This window comes from Passer domesticus, chromosome Z, assembly GCF_036417665.1.
Source record: "Passer domesticus isolate bPasDom1 chromosome Z, bPasDom1.hap1, whole genome shotgun sequence".
Taxonomy (NCBI): Eukaryota; Metazoa; Chordata; class Aves; order Passeriformes; family Passeridae; genus Passer; species Passer domesticus.
Window position 1 is genome coordinate 59,840,792 of NC_087512.1, and position 13,913 is coordinate 59,854,704.

The 13,913-nt window shown below is 36.2% G+C and overlaps 1 long non-coding RNA gene across 1 annotated transcript in view; it reads right to left on the reverse strand.

Annotated features, from left to right (window-relative positions):
• Window positions 1-6,164: 6,164 nt before the first annotated feature.
• The window catches only part of LOC135290177 (uncharacterized), a 31,613-nt gene continuing 23,864 nt past the window's right edge, over window positions 6,165-13,913 (reverse strand). The window contains exons 8-11 of the long non-coding RNA XR_010352888.1: window positions 11,583-11,658; window positions 11,384-11,460; window positions 8,170-8,548; window positions 6,165-6,718 (exon numbers count right to left, since the gene is read on the reverse strand). This is a non-coding gene — a long non-coding RNA (uncharacterized LOC135290177). The remainder of the gene's footprint in view (window positions 6,719-8,169; window positions 8,549-11,383; window positions 11,461-11,582; window positions 11,659-13,913) is intronic.

The window sequence follows — 13,913 nt, forward strand, 5'->3', positions numbered from 1 at the left end:
TTGCTTTGTCTCTGGTAATTCTGCTACAAGGCTGAGCAGGATGTCCACCTGGTCACATTTGATGCAGTGTCCATCACTGCTACAATATGCTGAAGGGCTTAGGCATTCCTTCCTTCTGGAAGCCTGGATGACCAAATGGTTTTTGCATGTTTTTCACAGGGTTTTGGGAGCTCGGTCCGGCTCACTTCACCTTTTTTTGTGAGTTTGGAGGACTTGGTCCCCTCTGAGTGGACACTATAATTGAGCTCTCTCAGCAGGTGTAATGAGCAACAACTGATTTAACTGCTTGTGCTGCAGCATCTTAGCGCCCTTCACAATTTCCTTGCTTGTACAATCTGCCCCACAACTGCCACACCTGTCCTTTCATGCACCACATCCTGCCCTGTTCTCTGCGCTCCTGGTCACTCATAGTCTCTGGAGTAATTTAAATTTGACACTGTTCCTGGCAATGTTCTCTCCATGTCTGATTGGTTTGCAAGGGATTCTGGGTCCTAGCAGGGCTCAGTGCTGAGTCCATGGAAAGTCTGTACATGTTCCCAGAGCCTGCAGGGTACTAAACAAAACTGTGTGTTATGAAAAATAAATTGGAAGGGAAAAAAATACTCTACAAAATTATGTGGCATGTCTCATTCCTGTGTTGTGTTGTGTGGAGACTCTTTTGAAACTGCATTTCAAAGGGCTGCTTGGATCAATGGCTGTATTTGCTTCAACTCTTCCTAGATGCTGCCTTAGATATACTGACAAAATCCCTCCTTTCAATAATCTCTGACTTTGGTAAAAATGTGATTGTTATAGATAATAGTGAAGAGCAAAGCTCTAATATCAGTGTTGGCCTGAAAGTCTAAGTTCTCTACGAGAAAGATCAAGTGACTCACCTTCAGTAGAGCTGCATGTTTTTAAGACTGCTACTGTGCCAAATAGTATTGAATCAGTAAACTGAAAGGACCATAAGGCAGCAGGAAAGATAAAATAGAAAGGAAAAATAAGATGGTGGTGACACTAGTGATAATCAATCTGAAAAGACAAAGTGGATAACAGGACAATGACAGTTAAAATAGAAGTCAAAAAACAGACAAGTTTTCTTTTCAACAGAAAACTGTAAGTCCTTTTAATGTTAAAGGAAGTTACACAATGGGAGAAAATACTTCTTGATAAAGCAGGGCAATTTCAGTATTAATATAATTTATAAAACTGCTAGTAAAAGTGAAGTAGGAAACCCTATATATATGAAGAGTGGCCCTGTAAAAGAGCCAAATCCTTTATAATGGTGGAAAATTATAACTAGGATTTTAAGGGTTTGGAGGCAGGTATTATGGATTGAAGAGGCAAGTTCTAAGAGGTTCCCTTTTCCAAATAGCATTAATTTTCCTGGGTTCAGCTTTAGCCAGCTGCTTTTCATCCAGGTGCTGATTTTGGCTGGAGTATTGGGAGGATAAATGCTATATCCTGTAAGCATGGAGTAGAATATTTGCATACCCTTTTATATTTCCCAGAGAATTCAAAATATATGGTGGAAAATAATGACAGTGTCATGCCAATCAACACCCTAAGTGTCAGAAAATTTGCATCACTGACTTTCTTTGTCAAAAGAAGAACACTTAACATTATGATCCAGTGGGTTCTTTGTTTGTCTGAATGATTTAGAAATGTCTTTTTGTATCTAAATACCAACAGTAATGAACCTCACTAGACTTCCTGATCATCAGATCTAGGTTGTGGTTTTCCCAAAGAGCCTATCAAAAATTACATATTACCTGAGGATTATCATCTGACATCCCAGAAAAAGGGTCAGTCATTAAAAAATATTTTCAGGAGAAATGCACTGCTGCAGTTTATAGCTCAGCTCAGCTCTCTGTTCCTCACTTCTGCATTCTTTATTGAATTATATTATTTTCTAAAATATATACAAATCTCTAATCAAGAGTTAATTATCTGATTCTCAGTGAATCCATATTTGAGCTTAAGACTGTCACTGCTACCATGAGACAATGTGTTTTCCCATAGGAAAAGTTGCTGATATAATTGTTTACAAGACTTTCTCCTGGGGAATGCATCTATGCTATAAAGAAAAAATAACTGACTCTGAATCTTTTAATGAATACCCATTTGTACTGTAACAGATCCATTTTAAGAACCATAAGTCTACCAAGAGACAGAGTAGTACGCAAAACACATAGGGTACGTAAACTGGTACATTCCTATTGATAATTGAGACAGTGGTAGATCAGTCTGGACATGCACTTATCCTATAGTGCTACGGTTTAATCTAAGAAAATAAATTTTTCCATTAGAGGTATCATCAGGATTTGTTAAGGTCTCTGTATTTTCTAGGACTCTGTCTTTGTCCTGCTAAGGGTACCATGACTGTGTTTCCACACTTTTTTCTAATATTTCCACTTTATAAATAAAGAACATTTTCTTAGAATCAAAATGTGCCCTAAAAATGAAACAATACTTGAGAAAAATCTCTTCTCATAATCCACAGGTTTGAAGGTAATGATGGTAAAGGAACAAAATTTCTGTTAATCTTCTAGTGAAGTTGCGTGTCATCTATACACTTAATAAAATATCTTGTCAATTGAGTGAGCAACTAATTGAGTAGTCATGATGCCATAAGAAGTCCAAAGAAGGGGAACTTCTGCTGACTTGATGTCGGCAGAAAGATTCTCTCCTCACAATCCAATGTTATAGAAGTAGTATTTTGGAGAATATATGTAGCTTTGTCACATATGCTTATTATCCCAATATCCTTCATATACCAGACACTCCAGACACTGCTGCTTCATGAAAAGGAAATTATGAATAAAATGCTCTAGACTTCCCTAGCTAGGATCTATTTGAAAATCTAAGTCAGTAATATTCTTTAAAGATATTAATTATTAGCTAGGGGCAACATAGAGTACTAGATTCCTACTGACAAGCAGATATTATAATTTTGGGCATAAAATTCAGTACAAGCTTCTGACTGCAGTATACTTGAAATCAGTAACAGCAACATTTACCACTAATAGTCATGATTTCAGCCCTAGAATTTGATACAATTATTTTTTAGCAAATGCAAGAAAGATTCTGCAAATTATCCATTCATGCATCAAATTATCTTACATAAAATTTCTCACACTGTTCTCCACAGTGAATCCAGATGACTCATTTGTTCATTTTTCACTAGTAGTGATCTATTTACATGTATACATAGACTCATCTTCCAGTAGGCATTCTTTAACAATATCTACACAGTTCCTGCTATGGAGAAGTCAGATAAATCAAATAAATGAGAGTATAAAATATATAGAAAAAGAGCACAAAACCCCTACAAGTACTGAATCATATTCTAAAGCTAAGAAAGTAGAAGGTGAGGGGCTTAACCTATAAAAGTGAAATAACATCTGGCTAATGAGTCAAAATTGAACATATTAAAGAGAAATTGTGGTATAAAGACTACCAAAAGATTTAACACAGATTGTGAAAGTAATTATAATAAATCTCTTTGTCTACAGCTGAACAATGAGTTGGTAAAAGCAGTTTTGAGAGGTGTCATCAACAGAGGATTCAGGACAGACCTATAACAGCTATGTATAAACATTGGTGTTTTAGCATCTTTCCACCTTACCTTAAAGATGGTGCTTTAGGGGGACAACTGAATTGATTTCTTGTTTTAAGAATATTGTGACAAGTTCCTGAAAGGTTTATCACAAGAAACATATTCTTTTCAGTGCAGATAAATGCTGATAAGACAACATGGAGGGGGGAGAAAATTAAGGCATTTCTTTAGGTGAGAAAAACAGTGGTATCCAGTTTTTTACAGTAGAGGTGGATAAAGAAGACCCAGGATAACACACTGGAAATTTTGTGGTAAAAGGTGGGAATTCAGGGAGAATTTTTTAATAATATCAGAGTTGCAATATATGAAATATATATGAAATGAGTTGCCAAATTGTATCATCACAGCAAGTATTATAAATAAATGTAAGAGGTATCTTGACATTTTTATCGAAAGGGAGGACACTGAAGGGAGTGACAATGCAGCAAACAGGCCTCTTGAGACAAGCCGTTTCTTCCTGTCCAGCAGATCTGTATGTCCTTTAGCATTCATTTTAATTACATTTCAGAGGCATTACTACCTTCACTTTTCACCATCTGTTAAAGCCAGATGAATTTACTTCATTGTGTTACCTATATACAGTGTCTCTGAGTGTAATTCTTAATATCTACATAAAAGCACTATCAACCACTGCTGAGGGCCAAAATCTTAGTTCCTCTTAAAGAAAATAAGTCTTAAATTGTGCCCCTGGAAGATGCTTCTATACTCTTGCAAAAAAGCCCTTGATAAACTGTCACATTTAAAAACAGGCAGATTTTTATTTATTGGTGTCTGAATTTTGTTTTGTTCCTACAAAATAAACATGTTGACATGTTTTCAGTAGATGCTGCTGACCTCTAGTGGGTCAGAAACTTCTGGTGACAAATCCTGCTCCTGCAGACTCCTCAATTTTATTTGAGGTTGTTTGCAAATTTAGTTTGCCACCTCTGCTTTTACCAGATTGCACTTGTCAAAAATACATAAAAGAAGTTACCACATTCCTACTTTCAAGGATTTCCAACATAATGTAGGCATTTGGAAATAAACAGTTCCTTCTAAGTAATGTATATAACTAATTAGATTATGTAAAGCTTCCTGCTTTTGTGGAAGGTTTTTATCTATTAACATCTAACTATGAGAGGTTAAAGAACTCAATGGCTCATCACTTCCAGAAGGTATTTTCTTTTTTCCTTTGTTATATCATTACATACTTTTTTCCTTTGTTATATCATTGCATACATTCATTGATATAATTTTTGAGTAATAGACAAGGATGTGGTTGGTCATATCAGTAAAGGAAGATTTCAGATAGACTCCAGTGATGATATTATAAGGACACCAATGCATCTAACATAGACTAATAAAAAAATATGTCTCCTCTCTCCTAATATTATGAACAAGTACAATTAAAATTACTATTCATGTCATATTACCAACTTTGTGTTCTTCTTATTAGGACCTTGTGTAAATCATGAGGAAAGATGACAGATTTCACACATTAGTCATGGCAAAATGGTAAATTTCACAATTAGTCATGGCCTATTGGAAAATTATCTAGAAATCTAGTTAAAGTCATTTTTATAATTAAGCAGCTATTTAATATTGTCTTCATAGCAAACTTGAATGCATTGCATGCCAACTCTTTAATTTCTAGTTTCATTATCAAACACAAAGTACATATTTTTCTAACACCTCATACTTCAGATACATATTTCTGAAAACAATTTTTTTGCTATAGATGTGCCAGTTTGCAACAGTGAGAGAAGTCAAATTTCTGTATTAAAATCTGGATATTTCCACCTTGTAACAAAATATATAATATCAAATTTAGATACTTTCTGCAGTGTTGTTAGTTAACTTTAAAAACTCCTGAATTTTGCACTTATAACTGGTTTTCAAGTGTCTCCAGAAATTTTTCTTTATTTAATGGGTCTACAGAGACAGTGTTTTCCTACAGTTTGAGTTACTGGATCATTTATTATCTAACTTGTAATTTAGAAGGATGAAGATCTGCTGACCTTCAGCATCTTCTCCTAATGCATCGACTATGTAAATGGCATACACTGAAAGTTGTAACAAGATCTTCAGCCTCCTGCTTGGATCATTATGCTAATTTTTTCAGCTCATCTTTCATGACAGTTTGGGTCAGTGCCATTTATTTATGACAACTTTGTTTAGTATCATTATGTGTATTTACATATAATTTTAAGAAACATAATGCAATTTTGGTTGCTTCATTTTTCAGACACTGAAGACCTACAAGGACCTGAAGAGTAATCAGACTTTTTCATTTCAGCTGCACAGAGTTTCATAGGTTGATATAAAGAGGAGAGTAAAGCCAAGTGTGGGTTACTTAGATTACAGTGCTGTGAAAATCTAAGACTACTCATCATCAAGTACTTTTTTCTAGTCTGCTTCTAAATATTTACAACAGCCACACACTGTCATGTGCTGTTGTACTTCCCAAGTGTTTCTCTTCTTTTTGAAATTATCCTTAATTTAGTTTGAAAGTATGATATCTAAACAATACTGGAACTGGCTAGATAGAAAGTTTCTAACATGGTTTTGAGTATTAGAGAGAAAGTATTAGAAATAGAAAATACTTTATTACAGTTCACTTGTCACAAAGAGGATTGTTCCTCTGAGTGCCCCAAGCACTGGCAGAGTTTTTATCATAGACACTGATTACATATTCATCAACTATCCCTCGTTACTCGATGTATATTTATTACTGTATTTTACATACCACACCTCTTGTCAAAGTCCTTATATGGTCCTTCTCAGGTCTTCTTTGGTGGTCTTCAATGTCAGGTGTTCTTTTTAGGTGGCTTTTCCTCAACCCCAGCTTTTGAGTTAGCACAGTATTGTTGTTTTGCATGACTTCTGCTTTGCCAGCCTTGCAGAGCTGAGCTGGCATCCTGCTTGCGTATTGCACAGGTCCTGTTTGCCTAAGTTACATCCTTTATTTCTCCAACGTTGTGCTGTTCTGTTTGACTGTCCTTATGAGAGTAATATGCTGTTCTGTTCCACTGTTTTTATCAAGTCTCCCCTTCTTTTGAGACTAAGTTCTTTAAGGGAGCTTGTCCATAAGCATCTATATTTCATTTTATAGTGTAAGACATTACAACAGCTGAATCACTGCAAATTAAAACACACAGAGCAATTACCATGGTGACAATTACAAACATGTTTTAAAGTCCAGATGGGTAACCATGAAGTAAGTTTGATCCAGATTTCTTCAGATCCCCAAGAGATATCATCTCGAGCTGTGCATTGTCAAATTTGTGTTTGTTTCCAGATTTCCTGGACATCTGTAGACACTCTACCCCTTTGATAGAAAAGACTTAAGCATCTTGGGTTTTTCTCAGACAGCTGTTTAATTACTCAAGTGGCTTCAGACCTTTTAATTCTGGTATAAAGTATCCATGATTTTACCCCATTCAGTTTCAATGCAGTTAAAGTTGTCAATAGTACTTGGTACAGTACAAATACACTTTGGCTGAAGCAAAGCAGTTTCCCAGACTGTCAAGTAGACCCTATCTCTTGGTAAGAACTCATGCACTGATGTGTCCAGTCCCATAAGATTACTCACTAAGCAGCACTGCTCACAAAAAATCCTGTAAAGTTGCGCTAAAAGAAATAGACCCCTTCAAATAGACCCCTTCTTTTATGTGTCTGTTTCCTGGAATGTAAGGTTCTTGGCAGGACTGACCATACAGCAGCTCACAGAGGCTTATTTTGCTGGTCCCTGGCAGCTGAATTGGAATTCAAAGTAGAGCAACAGGCAAGGCTTTGACCAATGTTAAGGAGGTTTCCTGATGTATTTTATACAACTGCAATTCCATTATGTAATTCAGCTCTCTAATCTGCCACTAGCTTAGGGCCTATGAGTATGAAGATCCCAAGCTACTTCCAGTGCTTTCCTAGCTGGTAGCACCACTTCTACAATAAAATGGTAGATGTCTGATGACATCCCAAAGGTACCTTGAATCTAGGAATTACTTGATTCAAGTATTTTAATCACTTCTCTAGCCTGGTGTGTGCAACAAAGGAAGGCTGGGTCACACGAAAAAGGTATCCACCAGAACTAGAAGGTATTTGTAAACTCCCTTTTTAGGACAATTCAGTAAAATCAATCTGCCTGTATTCATTTGAACATTTCCAGATTTTATAGCTCCTAGAACTGCTTTGGTAGCCATGTCAAGATTGCTCCTTTCACAAACTATCCATTTTTGGACTCTTGATTGTACAATCTGAGTACTTTTAGATCCACATTTAGAGAGATTTTGCAAATGTTTCAAAAGTTTTTAAGTACTCCAATAAGTGGCTTTGAGTTCACAATCCACTATGTTATGAATGATCTGTTCAGGGACTACTATTTGCCCAGCTAAGGTAACTGCCCAGCCTTTGCTTTTAAGGCTTAAATTAATTGACAGTCTTTAGCACTTTACTTTAGTTTTTTCTACTGGGAGAAGTATCTCTGGCAAGGATATTAAAGATAAAACTTTTGTTTACTAATGTATCTTTTTCTGCAGCCTCTTTGGCTGCCTTATCAGCTAAATGATTCCCCAATTCTGGCTTGTACTTACCGCTTCAACTGCACTTTAATGCATGACACTAACTTCTGCTGGTTTCTTTCAAATAAATCCAAGGACTATTTTTCATTTTTGATCAATGTGCCTTGAGATGTCAAAAAGACTTTTTACTTCTAGATGGCTCGATGTGTATGTACCATTCCAAAAGAATATTTTGAATCAGTCCATGTTACCATGTTTTCCTTTACTCAGTTCCAAAGTGTGAATGAGTGCAATTAGTTCTGCTTTCTGGGCCAAAACACCAGTGGGGCATGTGCCCAATACGTTTATCTCATGGTGTGCAGTCACTTCATATCCAGGTAGCTGTTTTCCATCTTGTCCAAAGTTCCCATCAGTAAACAATTTCCAATCAGGTCTTCCAAGGGGCTGTCTCCTAGGTATGCAAGAATTCACTTCTTTTATAATCTGTAAGAAATCATGCTCCATGGTTCCTTCTACTTGTTGGGCAAACAAGAACAGAGAAGGGTTAAAGATGGAAATTGTTTTGAACATCACATCATCTTGCTCCGGCAAGACTACGTGGTATTTCAGCATCAGTTTAAGAGATAATCAGCGACACCCTTGCTGTTCAAGTAACAACTGCACCATACATAAATAAGCACTAGAAAGTATTTTTGTAATACTAGAAAATATTACAAAATTTTCACAGATCCCGAAACGTGACAATATTGGAAGCCCTTCTCAGTTTCAGCTGATACTTATTTTGAAGCATATACATTTATAACTGCCAACAAAAGCAATGTCTTGTATGAATGGGTTAGGAATGAGCACAGAGATAGTTAGAGAACTACTGATGGAGTAAATGTCATTACTGATGCCTCAGATGTCCTCCTGTTCAAGGTGTGAATCTCACTGTTAACAATTTTTACAGAGCTCTGAAGATTCCACTGTTATTTGGGTAACACACATGTACCTTATGAAGAGTTGTCACTTCAGTACTTTCAGGAATCACTGGATATATTTACAAAGACAAGGCTTTCACTACAGTGTACCATGATTACATGTTCTGATTATGTGTACAGTGCTTGTAGCATCAAAATGCAATGCTGCCTACGCAAAAGCAGACTGGCTGTGCCAGTACTGAGCAGTTCACCCAAGCACATACTACCAAAACAACTTCCATGTGTCTGAGAGCCAGTAACTGCAAGGAAGACATTGCATATCTGGAAGTCCAGAATGCATTCAGCTTTTCCAAATAGAAAATTTTGCACTAAAAAACGGGTTTTACTGAGGAAGGCATGGCATCAGTTACAGCTATGTGATTAAAAGAAAATCTGAGCTGACTCAGTTTGTGACACTTTCTGATTTAAGAATCTAAATTCGGACATAAAATATCCTCCATTCACCTGTTAGCGTATTCAGTGATAAATTTTCAGTGATTACAGCATATTCCATAGGATCTTCATTTCTATCTTCAAACTGTTGTTTTCTTGTGTTAAAAGTTTGTCCATAGAAGCAGAGGAGCCCAAAGAAGTAAGCCTGACTTGCATATAGTAATCCATACAAATACTGAAGAAACGCTTTACAGATTTTAATTTACTGTATTTTTCTTTGTATTGGTCTAGGTTGGAGGGAAAGAAACAGGTCCCTTAGTTTCTAGTAGTCAATACTACGTTACGATCATGTTTTAGGAATGGTAGTACCAATTCAGTGTCTCCACTGAGACTCTCTAAACCATGCACCACTCCTTCTCTCTCACCCCTTTCTTCCCCGCTTCTTTTCCCTTCAGTGGGCTATAGAGAATTGGAGGCACAAAAGGCAAATATGACGAGTTGAGATAAAAGCAATTTACTGCAAAGAGCAATGTGATAAGAAAATTAACAATAGCAACAACACTAAAGACAGAGGGTAGAAGAAAATAAATGATTCATGCAGAAAATCCCCAACCATACCAGATGGCTGCCTGCACCACATTTTCTTGACCAGAAGAAGACCCTTTTCCCAAGAAGAGAATCCCTTTCCCCTGCTCCCAGCAATGATGGGAGGTGGTATAAAAGAAGCTCTGGGTCCCAGCCATGGCACCTTCCAGAAAAACCCTGTCCTGGCCAGAACAGGACAATTCCATACACTTCTACAAACCTAGGTTAAATGCTAAATTCAAGTGCACGTTTTCATTAGGGCTCAAAGCAATAGCTCACTAGAGCTGTTCACCTTCCTGTTATTAAGCATGTAAACAAACAAGAAAGTATTTTGCATTATGTTTACAGTACAGCTTTCCTTTTTTATCCAAAGTCTCACAAGCTTCTCACTTATACTGTAATTGATGTTGCAATAAGAACTTCTGGTGTACAGTGAGTTAGGATCATGTGACAACAATACCTTGGGTTAAAATTGTTTTTAAAGTTGCGTTAAGAACCTGAATAAAATACCATTCTCTACAGTGCTGAGAAAAAAAAAAAAGAAAGAAAGAAAATTAATTGAATGCAAATGGGTGTAATATAATGTGAACACTGTAATTCCTGGACACCACTTTTCCTATTTAATAAAATTTAATTTTCCACCTCTGTATTTCCAGTGCAGTGGCATTCTCTAATCAGTTGCAGATGAGAAATCTGTAATTTGAAGAAACAAAAAAACCCCAACCAACCAAAGATTTCTCTGTGCTTTAAGAATTAAATTATCATGAATACATTTCATAGAGATGTACAGTACAGTAGTCTTTGCATCTATAAAAGCTTTTCTTTTATAATCAAGGATCATTACTATACAGTACTTTTTAATATGTGTCTCATCTCTAGTGCAACCTTTCAAGATTCTGGTTTCTTCATGTGACTTAAATACATTTATCCATTTAAAACACACATTTTATGTTGTTGCTTGTTCAAGAGCTTGTTGTGTATTAAGCTTTCACAGTAGACAAAACCTCATGTTTTTAATTTGGGAATTGAATTTCACTTTTTGGGTAGCAATTCCATTTCCCATCCACACATTTTTACTTTTCCAAGGCTACTTTAGTAGATAGACATCTACTTTTCCTTGCTATTTACCAGCATTTTATTAGTAAACATTTGATGAGGGGAGCAGAGAAAAATAGTTTATGAAGCATTTCTTTTGCTTTAGAGAGTAAATTGTTTTATTGTAAACGGAACAACCAAGCCCAGCATGAAAAAAAAAAAAAATAAAAGAAAAAAAAAAAAAGAAGAGCAAGACATGTTTCAGAAAAATTAAAACAAAAGCGAGAAAAGATGGAAAAATAACTTTTTCATACCAGTGATGGAGCTGACTTTACTACCTTACGGCATTAATTACTGCTTTAAGAGATCATCTTCTGTTTTCACATAGAACCTGCAGTAGCAACAATAATTTATTGGCAATTTCTTCCCAATCAGAAGTTTCTACCTCAGCTTAATCATGACAGGGTTACCCTGAGGAGCTAAATTCAACTGAAAGAATGAGGAAGCACTTACTTTAAAAAGGGGGAGAACCAATGATTTACTCTGACTCAGACAAATCCTGTCTCTCAGTAGCATACTTCTTGTTTTTCTGAAGTAACAGAATTGTTAAAAAAAAATAAAATAAACAAAGAAAAACATGCAATCAATAAAAACATCCTTAGATGATGGAACTTGACCCTAACACAAAACAACTTGCTCTTCACCTGCCCCTAAAGGTCAGGGTAGAGGTGGGAGTAAGTTTTCATTTCTGCTCTCTAGGCTCTACCTGGTCTGTGGATAAATATATTCTCCAGAGCTGTCAATCAGGAATTTTTCATGTATTTTGAATTCTCTCAAAACCAGCCTAGCAGTTCTGGAGCACACAGGAGAAAAGAAGCTTTGCTCAGGTGCACTACATTCAAATGCATTGCATAAGATAATAAAACATCAGATATAGTGGATTATTAGACCAGATTCACTCAGATGTTTCATTTCCTCTGTAGATTATTGCACAGTGCATGTTTTTATCGTCTTTTTTTTCCTCTTTTTTGCAATAAAAATGGCTCAGTGTTCATCATTTAAATGGCAAACAGGGTAAAACACTGACCTGGTATTTTCCATCTTGGGCTTTCTACTTGCAAGAGTCACAATATGCTACAGTATATTGATCCATATTCCCTTGTTTTTCACTTCTTTTTTTTGCACACTAATGGGAAGAGAAATGTCCCAGTGGTTGTTTGAACAACTTGAGCTTTGTTGAGCTGGGACTGATTTTTTAGTTATCCAAACATTATCTTGGGGTTTTAACATTTCTGTGGTTTCAGAATCAACAGCCATTATACACTGCCAAGGCTTTGTTTTCATCAGCTACACCTGTTAGACACTTGGCTGTTGAAAGGGCTTTTGAGGTTTTTTTGATGACAGTAAAAATAAAAGGGGAAGAAAGAATTAATATTAGCGAATTGTACTGCACAGTGACATGTGCCAATAGAAGCTTAAATATTCTACCCACAATGTCTAGTAATGTTTTACTACAAATGTTATGCCAAATAGTGACATTGTTTAAAAAACTCGTGTTTGGGGTTATTGGTATTGATTGTTTGTTGTTTTGTTCCTTTGTATATAATTTGATATCTCAACAGTAGAAAATATTCCTGTTTTGTCATCAATTTATACAAAGCAAGGCTTGAGTAAAAGGAAGATTAGTGAGAGGACTAACAAATACTGCTAAAAAATTGATTATCACATGATGGTGACATGGGTAATAAATTAGGATGAATTCAGAGTTTCTACATACAGTGAAATTCAAATCACCTGCTCCTTGACAAGTACCTTCCAAGATCAACAACTCAAACAAAACCCTTATGAATAGATAAGGGTTTGCATCCTCTTGGGAGTTCAAAAAGTCCTCTGACTTTTTTTTCATTTCTTCCTTTTTTTTTTTTTTTTTTGAAGTGTGAGTCTCTTGTTCAGCCAAGACTATCTTGTTTTGCCTTTGTTGATTCGTACAGGGTTGACTCAACAGAGACTGGAAAGTGCCATGACCAGAACCAGGACCAGAAGCTTCCGTTTTACAGCTTATTTTTAATTCTTGTTTTGATTTCTGTGCAACAAAGTTCAAGGAGTTGTCAATGTCTTTTTCATAAATGCAAATAGAAGATGACCAGTAAGCTTTTCTGCCTCTGCCTGATAAAAATCTGACATCATTAAGGAGCAATAAAAGTGGAAAATTACTCTTTGGGACCAGACATAGCAGCAAAGCTACGCAACAGAAAACTCTTTAGAGGAATGAATAGCAAATATATAATTTTTGTGGCCTTCTGTGGTAAATCTGGTGAAGGACCTTGTCACTCCACTGTCATTAATACATATTCCTTTGCCACATGGGATGACATGGATGACCTCATATTAGAAATCACATTATTTAAATGAGCTAGGTAAAACAAAATAAATATTTTTGGAGGGATAATTTGGGGTTATTTCATCAATGTGATTTACTAAGAGGTCTCACACAGCTTTATCAGCATGGTCCAGGGGCCAAGGCATGAAAGAGAACCAAATGGAAGCCAGCATGGAAGTAGCTGAGTTTGTGTTTGCTGCTGAAATTCTCATGTTTTCTGACCAACTATTTCCTCTCAAAGGGAAAGCTACCTGAGCATGGTCATGGCAGGCTCAGTTAATCCACTGCACACTGAAGGAGTTCAAGGAAAACATGAGTTTATGGAAGGATGAAAGCAGGCTGGGAAATCTGAGTTCTGCTCAGAATTCTGCTGTGGTTTTTGCACATGAGCTTTAGAAAATCAGTTGTAATTAAGCTTCTACTGTGTAAAATGGCACAGTAGGGGAAAAGAATGAGGCAGATGC